General features: G+C 39.3%; 1 long non-coding RNA gene across 2 annotated transcripts in view; it reads right to left on the bottom strand.

Annotated features, from left to right (window-relative positions):
• Positions 1 to 15,547, bottom strand: part of LOC108397656 (uncharacterized) — a 102,312-nt gene that overhangs the window by 81,806 nt on the left and 4,959 nt on the right. The window contains exon 2 of one of the 2 annotated variants that reach the window (XR_005062309.2): positions 14,685 to 15,056. The exons of the other annotated variant lie outside the window; for it this stretch is intronic. This is a non-coding gene — a long non-coding RNA (uncharacterized lncRNA). Of the gene's footprint in view, positions 1 to 14,684; positions 15,057 to 15,547 lie in introns of those variants that run through there. 2 annotated transcript variants of the gene reach the window in all.

Below are 15,547 nucleotides of genomic sequence, written 5' to 3'. Positions count from 1 at the left end.
CTGAAAACTTTGGTAAAACATAATGGTTCTCTTCTCTAGTGGAAGTATAAAGAGTGTTGAAATATCTCCGTTCTATACTGCATCTCCAAGTTTTGACAGCAGAGAGGCTGTTTATACTGGAACATTTGGTGAAAACTGTGTTTGTGGTTCCACACACACAGTAACATGATCAACAGAGGCCCAGCAGTATTTGGTCCTCCAAGTTGACGGTGTTGACCAAATGTTATCTTGATGGATCTGTGAACATTTCCTACCATGGAAACATAGCACTGTTATAAGCCCAAGAGAACTTTTCGAAATGCCTTTTATCTCCAAACTAATGAATTTCAAAGGTGAAATTAAGCATGTGCTATACTTTCTTACTAAAAACAATACAAGTCAACTCTTTCAACTGAGAAGAATAATTAGCAAATTTAATAACCACAACCCAACTTGCTATAGGGCTAATTGTTTGTGTTAATACTACTATTCTAGTTTTCTTTAGAGACATTGCCTGTCAGTCACTATGAGTCAAATACACATATATGAGTATTGATAAGTATGTATACTTTTGTATCTCTTCTTCAGTTGTAAGGCTAATTTGTGCTTTGCAAGGACCTGAAAATCCATTATTTGATTTCATCCTTTCAGTAAGAATGAGCATGCAAAGAGGTAGACTTTCTTCTAGGTTAGGGAACTCTGAGTCAAGAAGTTTGTTATTTGTTCAAGTGTTTCTATTTCTTAGAAGAGGCATGGATTAGTAAAGTTTTCAAGTGATAATTATAATTAAGGAATGATGTATTGCTTAAACTATTAGATGACTATTCTATAAGATAAAATCAAAGCAAGACATTGAATAATGAAGCTAAAAAAGTTTTCCTTTCTATGGACATTATTTTAATTACTTGTTTTATTTATTTATTATTATTAATAGCTCTGTAAGTTGAGATATTGATATATGGCAAATAGTCTATGTATTTTATGTGTATTATTTCACATGCACTAACCCTTTCTATGAAAGATTACAATGGTGTGTTTATCCCCATTTTAAATATGTTACCAAAGATTGGAGGGGCAGAGTAGCTTGTCTAAAATCTTGTGACCAGTAAAATAATAAAGCCAGAATTGGAATTCAAGTGTTTCAGATTCCAAAGAACTTTTTTGTAGCCAATAAGTTATAATATAGCAAGCAACAGATTTTAAAACACCACACACACCTATGTGCACATGGATATATACATGCCCCATCCACATACATTTGTGCACACATATGCGCACACATCTGAACAAACTATGAGTGTCAGTTATTATGTATGTGAAATGCCTTTTCTTCTTGATATTTTATTCCCTAAACAGGCATAGCTATTTTAGAATGATCATGGTTCTGCTCTTGAAAGTCATGATACCAGGAACTGCAAAGATTCTAAAGGAGTGATTTCATTCCATAGAGACCATATTATGCATGTTATAAATGTTTAAGATAGAGTGCACAGTCTGTCATGTCAACTCCCATCTACTTCAATGACATATTCTTTTTCTTCCAGCACTAGTGGTTTGAATATATCAGCTACCAAAAGAGGAGACATTTGTCTTGGAGTTCAAACACACACACACAAAACTCATGATAGAACCACAAAACAGAATTCAAGTAGCAGTAAAATTCTAAGTTAAACCCACACAAGCAAAGAAATGTAGCATTTCGTCAAACAGTTCAGTGAGCATCGGAGTCCTTAATTCACCCTTGATAGTATCAGCTGCAAACAGCACAAACTTACATTTATCAAGTATTTCTATATGCCAGAAACTTTGTTAAATGCTGTATATGAATTATCTCACTTATTCTTCACCACAACACTATGAGAAATGATTATTATTTCCCTTTTCATTATGAGAAAACTGAAGCTAAGAAAGGTCCAGTTAACTTGTTCAAAGGTATGCAGCTAGAGACAGAGCTGGGGTTCCAACTCTGGCTTCAGAAAATGAGCTCATAACCTCTACATATACATACACATATAATATATTTATTTGCATTAGAACAAGAAACTGAATTTTAGCACCAGGGAAATTCAAATTTACAAGGGAGCAAACATCAGAATATACAGAAGTCAATTTGTTTGAATATTCAAAAAATTATATCCATTCACGAGACATTTTTTTAGACATCTAAAAAATCTTTCCCAGACTATGCACTAGACTATGACTTCAAAAAACATTTGCCTATTTCTGCTGGCAGGTCTTGCTGAGATCAAACCGGCAAGGGAGAAACATTTGAAAAAGGTGAAGGAAGTGCATTTTCTAGTACGCTTTTACCTTTTTTTAAATGGAAAGCCATATTTTATCCATTTGTGCCCCAGATTTGTTTTGGTGAATAGCTCTCATTACTGATGCCAACTCTAACTAATCCATGCATCTTGAAATGAATCCTGAGGTTGTGCCCAGAGAGTAGTAATTGATTAGCATTGTCTGTCCTGACAGGGGTGAGGTAATATGCATACCTATATTTGACAACCCTCCTGGCCTTAGACAAATAAATCCACCCCTTCTGAAATACACTCCAAAGTAGTCTGTGTACAAACAGGAAAGGTGGGAGGAGAGAGGAAGGAAGGAAGGAAGGAAGGAAGGAAGGAAGGAAGGAAGGAAGGAAGGAAGGAAGGAAGGAAGGAAGGAAGGAAGGAAGGGAGGGAGGGAGGGAGGGAGGAAGGAAGGAAGGAAGGAAGGAAGGAAGGAAGGAAGGAAGGAAGGAAGGAAGGAAGGAAGGAAGGAAGGAAGGAAGGAAGGAAATTCTTAGGATAACTATCTCTATAACTGGACTAGACTTTAATCTGAAATGTCCAGACTAACTACATGGCTAAAATTGATTTAATAATTGTTGAAATTCCCAAACATTTAGTTTTTGTATCTAGCTGTCTATTGGATATCTCCTTACTTTCCCACATAAGCACCATACTGGCCCTTGACAATATAACTTTCTCAGGCAATTTTTCCCTGTCAGTATTTTCTTTCTACTTTTCTTCTATCTACCTATCGTCTCCCTATTCAAGTCCTGCCTCCTCAGTAAATCCTGGAGCAGGTGTTCCTGGGGAAAATCTTAGAGGATCTCTCTCAAGTGGTCCCAGAGGGGCTTCACCCTCAGTGATTTCACCACAATCTCCAAGGGGACCTTACAGCTCTACACAAGAGAATCCTAAAGGTCAACCAGCTGGCTACAGACAGAACTGGGTATTTAAATTCAACTTTCCCACATTTCAGTTGCACCAGATTATTCCTTCCTAATCAGCCAAACATAATCCTTTACTAGCAACTGGAATACTGGCTTTCATTCTCTAAACAACTCCTTTTAATTTCTCTTCTTTGTTATTCATTGGCTTTGTCATATAAATAGATTGTCTTTCCACTGAGACTGTAAAACTCAGTGGGCTGAGGTCTTGGAGGAACAATGCAGAATCAGAGAAGGAAAACAGGTACCTGTCATAAGATCTAGTATCTGGTTTCAGCTCTACCAACATTCTAGCCATGGAACTGTAAGTCATTTCTCTGAAACTGAGTTTCCTCACCCATAAAATGGGGTAAATAATTATCTTTCTTATTGTTCAGGCTTGCTGTAAGGACTGATAAGGTATTATATTGGTAAAAGGTTTGTAATTTATTAATGCTGCACACACCGAGACAATCCAATATTTCCCTTATGCGCTCCTCAGCCTTAGGTTCCCCGGAAGGGCAGATGGCAGCATCCTGGACTTCTGTCCTTTAACTTCTAACAACTGTTGCTACACGTTAGTTCTGCTGCCTGGGCTTTTCCTCTGTCCCGATGTCCTCACCAAACAAAACTACACAATACAAATATGACCTTTGATACAGTATCTATGAGGGCTTTATTTTGTTTTCTGGTCTTTTCAATGTTTACATTCATAAGGAAGAAGGACTGTTTCAATCCTTACTTAATACCATGTGGCATATAATGAAACTGCATCACAGCCATTTATAAGTTCATTCTGAAGAAAATTCAGTTCTTTACCTGCCAACATCTAAAAGCTATAAATAGTGAGAAAAATAGAGAAGCCTTAAAAGTCCATTGAAACATATTGGATTTGGAGAGTTTCTTGGATGGCCAGAGTGGAAAAATATTTTGCTAAAAAATAGGGAGTGTTGCTCCTCCTGGCACAGAGGCAGACAGTTTAGTTAGTATTTACCCAGCCTGTGGTGAGGGAATACTTGGCTGTTTATTTCAGTGGAGGGGATGTTGAGAGACGCTGTTTGTCTAGTCAGAAATGCCCTTTGAGACTGCAAGGCTACCTGTGACCAATTTTCAACTAAATTTATCTTTGGACTTTGTGTAAGTAATCCAGCCTTAACCAAATCCATTTGGTCTTCTATATAAGCATGTCTCAAAATCCTTACCAAAACTCTTCCTGCTTGGTCCACAATGATGGCTTCTGATGATGTAGCCAAAGGTGAATTTGAGACTTAAATGTGAGTTCTGGGTGAGTAGACTGACTTTTACTTGATGTAGGAAATAACTATCACTTATTAAATAAAATGGACCAGTCACTTTCAAACATCTCTGCCCCTTGCTCCATGGTAGAATAAATAATACATACTATTGATCATTAATCATAGTAGCTAGCTTTATTTCATGAAGCAATTTATGTCTTATTTCATTTCTTATTTGAAAGCACAGCTAAGGTTTTTAATAACTACTCTCAATGACCATCTGACTCTGACATTGAAAACTTGAAAAATGTATTATTTTTCAATCTCCTGCACTTCAAGCTTTATGCTCCTTTGATAAAATTCAATAGTTCAAAAGAGAGGATGGCTGTAATAAAGTGCAAAAACATGTTTCCCAGATTGTGAATACATAGTGAGTACTATCTGTTAATCAGCTTTGTTTATTTCCATTGGCTTTAATCTTCATGTGTAATCTCACTCGGTTGGATCTTTCTTTTATTTTCTTATTTTTTTGCCATTAAATCAGGCTGTTCAATTTAAAAGACAGTTCTCCTGAACCCAGCAAGATAATGAAGCTAGGACTGTATCTCCATAACAGTTCATAAATATTTGGCCAGCATAAAAATCGATTTGGGGATTTTTACCCATTGTTTTTGCTTCTGTTTCCCTGTCTATTTCCACATCTTTGATTCTGCCTCATTAACCATTCAATCTTCTAAAAAATCCTGTGCATAGACATTATGACCCCATTTTATAGATGATAAAGTTGCAGCCAGGGCAAATAAATTGCCAGCATAGTAAACTGGGTGGCCCGGATTTGCCCTGAGTTTGACTTCCATACCCAGGTCCTTGTTGCAGGGCCTGGGAAGTCTTGCGAGGGCAAGAATCTACAGCCCCAGTTTCCTGTAAAGTTGACAAATGCATTAAATCAAAGATAAAGGCCTCTATGTTAGGCTGTCAAGGGGTCAGTTCACCAGAACTTTAACATCCTCCTTAGCTCTGTTCCCATACAGCAATCCTTCCTGAGCCTGTTGCTGCAGAAACATAATTCAAATATGGGGGAGTCCCAACTCAAGGATTTTGAGGATTGGACTGAAGCCTGTGTCCAATGGGTTCTGCTGGTGCACTTGCCAGGGAGCTCTGTTTAATTTACACCATCCCAGAGGACCAAGGCTTCCTAATTAAGAGCTACTGTCTGGTGAATAATACACAGGGAAACTACTACTTGGGATTAAACCATACAGAAGAATTCAGAATTCTGCATGAAAAGAGAATGGTATACACAGCAAATAAATGAGATTTGGACAACCTAAAATTAGAACAGCACTGAGTCACTGTGCCTTTATATCTAATTTGTTATTCAATTGCCTCCCATTAGTTTCTTACTGAAAACCTCATACTGTACATTTCAATATATAAAAGAAATGATGTTTACACACTTAATCTTAAGATTTTTTACTATGATCTCTTCAACTACTCAAAAAACAATAATAAGTAATGGTTTACCACCCTGGAGTCAGCCACCTACTTCTTTGCTCTTGACTATCAAAATCAAGAAGTAAGTAAAAGCAAAATATGTTACCAACAAAATATGCCACTGTTGCTTCAGTCATGGGAAAGGATGGGAAGAAGTAAGGAAATATACAACAAGAAGAGGAAAGACAGTGAGGAAATGAGTACAGAATTACAGTATTGTAAAGTAGCATGATGTAACAGAAAGTTTTGGGCTTTGGGGCAAATTGATGGAAACTCAAGACCAAGCTCAGAAACTTCAAAGATCTGGTTATTCAGCAGATTCTTTAACCTGTCTAAGCATCATGATAAAAAAAACAATATACACCTCATGGGGACATTGTGCATAATGAACAAGAAAAAGTGACAGGTTTGATAATTATTGCTTCTAGCCTCTAAGGAAACACTAGACATCATCTTATCCAACATCCCACCCAGAGGGGGAAACCTCTCTCCAGCACCTCTGCCAGAGAAAGGCCACCCATGGAGTTTACAATCCATTAGCCTTTTCTTGGCTATGCTTATTAGAAATGCAAAATTAAGGCAAAGTTTACTTCACCATAACTTCAAAATAAGCCCCTTAAAAATGTGGAGCCAGAGCTATGTACAATGTGCCGCAGAGGGACACCCCGCCACCTCCGGGGCCGTGGTCCATGCCTCAGGTGCCTCCACACCAGAACTCACCATCAGCTCAGCTCCTGAATCTTTCCTAGTAGTTGAAAAGCCTGCAGGCTGTGGTCTCTCCCTAGTCCTATAAGTGTGTAGTTGATTTGTATAATTTTGTTTCCTACTTGCAAAAGTCATAGCTAATCAAGACAGCATAGTTTGAAAAATAGGAAAAAAAACAAACTTCTACTCCGAACACTTTTTTCATATATGCCGGCCTGCTATTTTTCTTCCATGCACGAATATCTATTTTTTATTAAAACAGTATCATGCTACAGACATCATCCTGTAGCCTTCTTACGCTGCTCAATTAATTCGAGGCTAGAGATTGTAGAGCTCAGGGGCTTATCACCCTCCAGGATGAACTGACAGAGACTGACTGATTCGGAAGTGTACGAATTAGATACCCCCAGGCAGTCAAACTTGACTATACAGACCTGTTCATCTGGAGATTTAGTCTTCTATGAGCCTTCATTAAAATTTGTAATCCTAGGAGTGTGTTTGGATCTTAGACAATATTGGGAGTTGTTTAGGTTTATCTAATTAAATAGCCATTAATGTCAAAGAAACATAATCTTATACACTTACCTATAATAGTCACAAAAAATATCATAAAAGGCTGTTATTCTCTACTAAAACCCAGAGGTACTAAGTCTTTCTGAAAGGCCTAGAAATACTGGTCTAATAGCTCCATTCAGAATTGGGTTACTTTTGTAATGTCAGGGATTGTTGGTGCACCTTGGCCTGTTGTTCACAATACAAGGCAGGGTGGATAATCAGGCCTGAGGAAGCAACCCAAGTGGGTGTAACAGACTCTGGGCCTGGCTCTCAGAAGAAGTTTAGCAGGGCCCAGGAAGCGTGGTGTCCAACACATGCAACATCTCTAATCCTCATTCAGACAAAGCAACTGAGTGCTGTGTTAGAACCATCTCTGTGTTCCCATGACCTTTCTCCTAGACTAGTGTATCATGATAGCCCCAACTAAAAGTTATGTGTACCTTTGCATGCTCTGTTCCAGACACCTTATCTATGCAATCTCATTCAACTCTCACAAAATCCTGGTAAGATGGGAATTCCTAACCACATAATAAAAATAAGAAACTAACGCCCCATGGGAAGCAATTAATTCATGGCCATGTAGCCAGTAAGTATGGAGCAAGCATTTATTCATTCATTCAAATATTTATTGAACACCTATCATATACTAGGAACTGTCCATGGGGATAGGGTTCTTGCTTTCATGAAGCTTACTTTCTGGGGGTCAAAGGAAAAGAAATAAACAAGGAAACCAAATAAATATACATGGTAATTCTAGAGAGTATAAGTGCTAAGAAAACCAAAAAAGAACAATATTGACAGAGACTGGCTGGCAAGGAAGAAGAGGTTGATTTAGACAAAGGAGTCATGAAGGTTTCTCCCAAGAGATGAAATATCAGCTGAAACTTGCATGGAGAGAAAGATCCAGAAATGAAAGTGAGAGAAAAGAAAGAAGATCTGAAAGAAAAGAGCAAGCAAGTTACAAAAGGCCTGAGGCAGGAAGGAGCTTGGTTTATTTAAGAACAGAGGCAGGCTGTGGCCACATTAAGCTGATATTTGCAGGTCATGATAGAGTTGAGATTTTATTCTGTGTTATGAAAAACATTTAGAAGGTTTGAAAAAAGAGAGGAAGACTATTGGATTTATATTTTTTAAGAAATAAAAATCTGGGTCTTACTCTGAAGTTTTTAACTCTAGGACAATAAAGTTTCAATGAATTAGCATCCAATTAGTATAGAATAAAGAAATAACAACAACATAGTTACAGAAAGAGGAAGAACAATGCCAATGGGAAGAAGAACATGAGACTCAGAAACAGGGGTAGTCCATGCAGCCTTCAGCGGAGGGTGGACTTCTCAGAGGTTTGCTGGCCTTACCCACCAATCAAGGATAGAGACCCTAAAAGGAATCAACCACGAAAACAAGCCCAAAACCAGTTCTTGGAAGGGCAAAAGTGCTCGCAACATTCTCAGAACAGGAACAAAGAGAAAATGGATAATGCAGAAGCTCAGGATTTATGGGTACTGAGAGGAGGCAAAGCAAGGGAAGGAGATACCAGGATGATGAACTTGGGAGAGTATAAAATCAGCTCAGGAGTGACAGGGAACACAAACCAGTAGGATTCGCTCTGGGGAACAGTGCATGAAACATGGAGATCATCATGTTCTCTTAGGTAAGGGTGGTGCTCTGTCATTGGTGACATGAGAGTGGACTGCTTGCTCTCTGGGGAAATGAGAAATGACAAGGCAAAGAAAATTAGGAAGGATAGAAGCTCAAAGTTTAGCATGAATTTTTTTCTTAATTAATTTTATTTAGTCTTTATTAACCATCTCCTTTAATTGTCAAGGTATACATGATGTTGATTTAATAACCTCTTAAAATTTTGCAGAATTATTGAGGTCACAATGATAGGCAAATTGAGTTGTGTGCTTTGTAAACTTAAGGTAATTTTCATAAATCTAATGAACTTCTTATCCTCTCTTCTTAGTCTTACTGTCCTATTCTCCTTCTATATTTCCCTGTCAAACTCTCCTTTGTTTCTCTCTGCCCCTTTCTTCCTCCCTTCTTTTTTGCATATTTGTATGTGGATAGGTAAAATAAAACAACAAAAATATTTGCAGACAATCACTATGAACTTGTATTTTCTGTGAGTTCATCTTTTATATTTTTCTAAATATAAAAGCAACACTTGCCATTCTCCAGGCTTCGGGCACATTGTATATTATCCAGAATTTTTTAAAAGAAACAGAAACAAAAGAAAAAGAAAAAAATAATCTCCTCAGTGGTTCATTCATCATTTCTGCAAGTTCTTTCATTATTTGGGTATACTTCATTTGGTTGAAATGAATTCATCATTTCACTGACATGAAATGAAATCATTTAAATCAACCAATGGTTCCCTTACTATCTCTTCCACTGACTTGTGTTCCAATTCCCTCTTAAATATCTTTGCTCTGTGCTGTTCAGTTTGAAAAGCCTTGGTGGAGAATGTAAAAGGAAGATAAGATCTGAGGAGTTCTGCTTTCTGTGTGTCATCTATTAACATTGCACCATCTGCCCCGGGCAACTCGCCTATTCCTTCCTTGTTCTCTTCTGAGTAGTAAACAAATTTAGTAAAAGGAAAAAAAGAAAAGGAACAACAAAGGGTGCACTGCAAAGGGGTGGAGAGTGGGAATGGAATGACACCATTGGTACAAGATTACAGGCTGTTTACTGGAGGCTACTGTCAGGCCCCAAAGACACCTGCTTGCTTCCCTATCTGATACACCCTCTCTGCACAGCTCTAACAAAAAATTATTAAAAGGAAATGGGGGTAATATTGCACTGTAGTTGGCTTTATCTGTGAAATGCTGTAACTGCCATAGAGAGAGGTCAGTCTTAATCATCTTTGTCTTTCGGAACGTAGCTCAAGCAACCCCTCCACTAGGCAACCATCCCTGGACCAGCAGCCCCTACCTGTACACACCTCCACAAAACTCACAGCCAACCCCTCCCTTCTCTGGGCTGCTTCTGTATCTTGTACTTATCTCTACTATTGGTCTCATCACATTGTAACATACTATTTTTACATCTGTCTCTTAAATTGATGGAGTTCATGGATTGGTTTGCTAGGGCTATCATAACAAATTACTACAGATTGAGTGGCTTAAACCATGGAAACTTATTGTCTCATAGTTCTTGAAGCTATAAGTCTGAGACTGTGGTGTCAGCAGGGTTGATCCTTTAAGGAAAGCTGTGAGAATCCATTCCATGCAAACTGCTTACTTTTTAGTGGCTTGCTAGCAACTTTTGGTGTTCCTTGGCTTATAGATGCCTCACACCTATCTCTGCCTTCATGTTCACACACCACTCTCCCTGTGGGCATGTCTGTCTCTTCATATGACATTTTTTTATAAGGGCACCAGTCATATTGGATGAAGGACCTACTCTACTCCAGTATGATCTCACCTTAACTAATTCTACCTGCAATGACCCTATCTCCAAATAAGGAACTGAGAGTTAGGACTTCAACATATGAATTCAGGGGGTGGGTAAGGGTGGGGAGGAGTGGAATACAATCTGTAACAGTCAGGTTCCACGTTTTATTCATCTTTGCACACTTGACACCTAGCACAGTGCCAGGTATTTGCCTAAAGTCCAAAAACTTCAAATTATATGTTTAATTGTCTTAAATACCTCTCCCTCTTTCAGTGTAGATGTAGGTCTAATTGAACATGGAAGCTATGTTTTTTTCTGAAAGGTAGAATCATCAGGAAGCCTGAAAATCTTGGAAAAGAATGGGTCTCTCTGATCTCAAGAGTCCTCAGCATCATCTGAGGCTTTGATAATAACATCCACTGCAGCCCTCATGCAAGAGGGCTACACATGACAATGTACGTCAAGTCCACAATCAGGCACATACATGTGATCAGCCTTTCGCCAGATCATTCCTGTGATCTAACACATAAAGAATGAGGCTCTTAAAGCCTGCACACCACATTCATTCTGCAGATACCTGCAAAGACAGATCGCCACTCTGCTTTCATTTTACCTTATCATCTATTAGAACCCAAGGATGATGGGATGCAGGGATGAAAAGGGCACAGGACCATCTTAAAGAGGCTTATGTCTGGGGAGAATATAGAATGTGGCGAATATTGAAATAGTGTGAGGGCTGGGTGTAGTGGGAAGTCGTGAGCAGTGGCTGGATCTTCCAAGGAGAGTAAGTGAGCCAAACAAGGAGGTGGGCAAAGGTCTTTCCAGGCAGTGGGTATTGTTTACGAAATCTCAGAGATCTGAGAGCAGCAAATACTACCAGCTGGCTATGTGACTGCAACCCAAGGATCTGGGTTTAGGGGTCAGATTAAGAGCATCAGGCAAGCCCCACTGAGGAGCTTGGACTTCAGGCAATAACTGAAGGGTTTTAAGCACTGGCCTAGAACTACCAGATTTGCAATTTAGAACGATCATTGACCTCCAGTAAACAAGAATTTATTGGAGGAGACCTGCGTGAATCAGAGAATATAGGTTAGGAACCTATTGCGTAATCCAGAAGAGAAATAATCATAGGCTCAGGAACTAAAGATGGGGGCAGAGGGAATCATAAAGAGGTCATGGACACTGCCTGTGCACACCCAGGTCCCCTATCATCCTTGGCAGCATTTTCTGTGCCCTCACCCCCTCCAGCTGGGCTTGGGCTTGAACGCCCACATCCCCCCTTAGCTCTGCTTCTCCTTTGGAGACATTATTTGGCCACTGGAGGGGCTTTGCCTACAGGCAGAAAGATCTCAAAGCAACTAAAAGTTCGCTTTCCACACACCAGCACCCCCATCATTACTAACACCTCAAATCCCTCAGTTCTTAGCCAGTGGTTATAAAATATAAAATATAAAAGCCTAGTTGCTTGAGTCTGCTTGAGACAAATTTTAAGGCATAAGTTACACTTCAAAGTTCTCCATTGTATCAGGCTGAAAACACACGCTTCCCTGTCTTACTTCTTTTGTCCCTTTACCTACTCTTCCTGGAAGCACTTGCCCTAAGAAGTCACCTACACATACTTCTTTACCCTGAGAGGTCCTTCTGGTGAGCTTGTCCTAAGACAAAACATTTCAGAGCTATTAAAAAAAAATTTAATGTGCAGAGCTTGGTAGGTGATTAGATACTGGAAGTTCTGCTATTAACTAGAAAAGAAAAATTCAGTGACACTCAAACTATGCTTACAAACAAGTATTTGGGGAAAATCAGGGCAAATGTTATTTGAATAGAAAGTTAATTCCAAAGTTTAATTTTTATTCATCCTTTGACTATCTGATAAGAAAAAACATGTGTATTTTTAATATTTAAAATTCACTTAGGGCATGAATAGGGTGCCATGGAAATCCATCTTTATTTAGTAGGATTTAAATGAAATTACCTTTCTGTTAAGAAGGGAAAAATGGTTTGAGATGCCTACTGGCCACATGACGCTGCCCCTCAGTGTCCACTTCTGTCCACCCAGCTCCCCTTCTGTGCAGTCACTGGCTTTCTCCAAATGTCTCATATTCTTCACTTCCCAGAAGTGGATTCTGCATAAAGTTCTCCACTGACTGTTCTCATTCTGGCCACCCATGCTTTCCCTTTACTTTTGAGCAGTGTGCTTTCTCTTCTTTTTTCCTTTTTAAATTTATGAATAAACCAATGTGGTATGTTCTATGAAGTCTGAGCTTGTAAGGCATGATTATACCTGAGAAAGACTTTCTGTAAATTAATCCTCATATGGTATAAATGCATCATAAGCACATATAGAGTTAGTTATTGCAATCAAAAAAATTTACGACAGAGTTAATCTGATACAAATTTAATATCTAATTTTCACATAGGCAAAGTAAATATGTAGTTTTGAAGCTCCTTTTAAAGAAGCTGTAATCAGTATTGAGGCAAATCAAGTTTTCCAATTGCACACAATTTCAACAGTAAAGTCCCTAGATTTTCCCCACCCCACCCCAGTAATTACTATCCAACTACACAGGGGGCCTATCCAGTGTTGAACCCGGTGCTGTAGACACAGAGAAAATGGCAGTGCGGTCTCTGTCATCTGGCAACTGGGGTTCTCTGATTCTTACCCCCAGCCCCCAGCAGCAAGGACTGACATTTCTTGGGTTCCCATCCTACCCTCATCTCCACTCTCGCATTGCCAGACTCTGCCCTTCATCAGAACAGTCCTTGCACAATGCCTCCTGGGGTCTGTCCCCAAACTCCAGGCTAGAGCCTCAAGTGTGTCGAAACTCTGGCCCGTGATCCCATTGCCTCTCTGACTAAATCAAGTGGGTGTCAGCAGAAGAATTACTGTATTAGCTTCAGGATGGAATGGATACAAAAAAAGAGATAAGGCACAGTGAAAAGGCTTCTAGATCTTTAAAGATGGGAAGTGCAGGTGCAGTGGAAGGCTCTGAGAAGAGCAAAAAGCAAGGATGCAAGAGCAGAGGGTCATTTGGTCACGAAGACACAGCCCTGTAGGCAAGTCTCTCTGGGCCCAGGTGTTGTCCTCCCTGGCCACTATACGCAGAGTTCTTCCTTCTGAGGAGAGCTGAAAGGAATGTAAGGTGAGTGCAGAGATGATAGAATAATAGCTATAGTGTGCATTAGTTGTTATGAGCCAGGGACCATGCTAAGCCCTAAATTCATTATGTTATTTAATCTTCACAACCATGCTCTGAAATCGTTATTATGATTCATTTAGTGGATGGAAAAACCAAGGCTAAAAACCATGTCCCAAATCAAACAGCTTGTGAATGGCAAAACAAGGCTTTGCATCCAACTTTTCCTGACTTCAAGCCAATATTCTTAACTGCTTTACTCTATAGCCTTTACGGAAGACACCAGATCTGCTGTCTTTCTTTAACTTATAGTAAAACACAGTATGATTTTAGACACAAAGAAGTGACACCAGTCCCCCCTTCCTTATCACTTGCTTTTTAGTTCCTGTGATAAAATTGAAGAAAAAGAATACTTTGAAATATTCTTTGTAATTTGGAAGAGGTAGGCATTAATGTGAATGCGATTTGATTAAATATAAATGGCTAGAAGAGCAGTAGTTGAAATCAGGAGGATGCTATCACGCGAAAAAGACTGAAAGCAGAGACTGGAGATGCCGAGACACAAGTCACCGAACTGACCCTTTTGCCAAGTCTGGTCATATTTATATGTTGCCAAACATAGTCAGAGGCTGGAAGAGGGGTTCTTTGCACTCCATCTGGGCTCCTGAGCAGTGGACCCCAGCCCAGAGCCCCCACTGAGGAATTGGCTATGAATGTGGAGGTAGGCAGCTTGAGTTTCAGCTCAGCTTCAGGGAGAGGGGAGGTGTCCCCTGAAGAGAAAAAAATCACACTTTCCCTTTTATCCCCATGTTAAGACCTATCCCAATAGAGGCTCTACAAGGAAGAATGAGTATGCAACATGAATTCCTCTATTTGTTCCCCAAATTTCTTTACCCCTCTCTTGTGTGGAGAGAGATAAGGATGATGACTTGGATTTTGCATACATTCATCCCTTAGGGACAGAAAGATTCAAGACATTGCACTCAGTTAAGTAACTAATCAGTTTAATTGATAGTAGATGGACATTAATTCAAAAATTCAAGTGAAATGTTTGGCTCAGCATTGGGCCGCCTCACAAGGTCTTCGTGCATCCTCCTAGTGGAATTTCTCAGAGCCCAGAACATCATGGGAAGCGCGAAGGCTCAGATACATGAATAGTCAGCACATCTCTTTCAGGGACAACTCACAATTACCAACCTCACATGATAGATAACTAAACCTGATGACAATTTATTAAATGTGTCGAGCAACAGCGATCCCAGGGACTGAAGGACTTCAAGTCCATACTGCTGGTTCATCTCTGGTTGCAGGTGTACTCCTATGGAAAGCCAAATTACATTGCAAAATTTGCTCAGGGGCCTGGGAAGCAGAACAAAGAGAGAGAGAGAGAAGCAAATATTTAATGGCATCAGGCTGAGATAGCCAGATGAAACCATCTTGCAGAACCGAGCCTAGGATCCCTCACCCAGGATGCACAGTACTTGGGGGTGTGGACCGGCACTGACAAACTGGCATCCAAGACTTTTTTTTTGTTTTCATGACTAACCAGTGCTTTTGTCTTTTCTTTTTTTTTTTTAAGACATGGTAATACAATTATATTTGTTACCAATTAAATTTTATAGGCCTAGGAGCCATTCTGTCTTTTTTTAAAGTAACCTCCTTTCTCAGTTTTTATCCATTGCTTGTTTATCTTGAAAGTAAATTCTCTGATAATCTTATTTCCCTCTTAGAGACAGCCTTTCCAAGCTCAGAAAAATCCTGATGTAAACACATACCCACTGATAACAGTATGCATTTTAACATTACTGGTGAACATAGCATATGAGAGGCAGATTAAAAGACTGAATAAC

The sequence above is a fragment of the Manis javanica genome, chromosome 13, assembly GCF_040802235.1.
Source record: "Manis javanica isolate MJ-LG chromosome 13, MJ_LKY, whole genome shotgun sequence".
Taxonomy (NCBI): domain Eukaryota; kingdom Metazoa; phylum Chordata; class Mammalia; order Pholidota; family Manidae; genus Manis; species Manis javanica.
The sequence above is the reverse complement of the archived record's forward strand: the minus strand, read 5'-3'. Positions and strand labels throughout refer to the sequence as shown.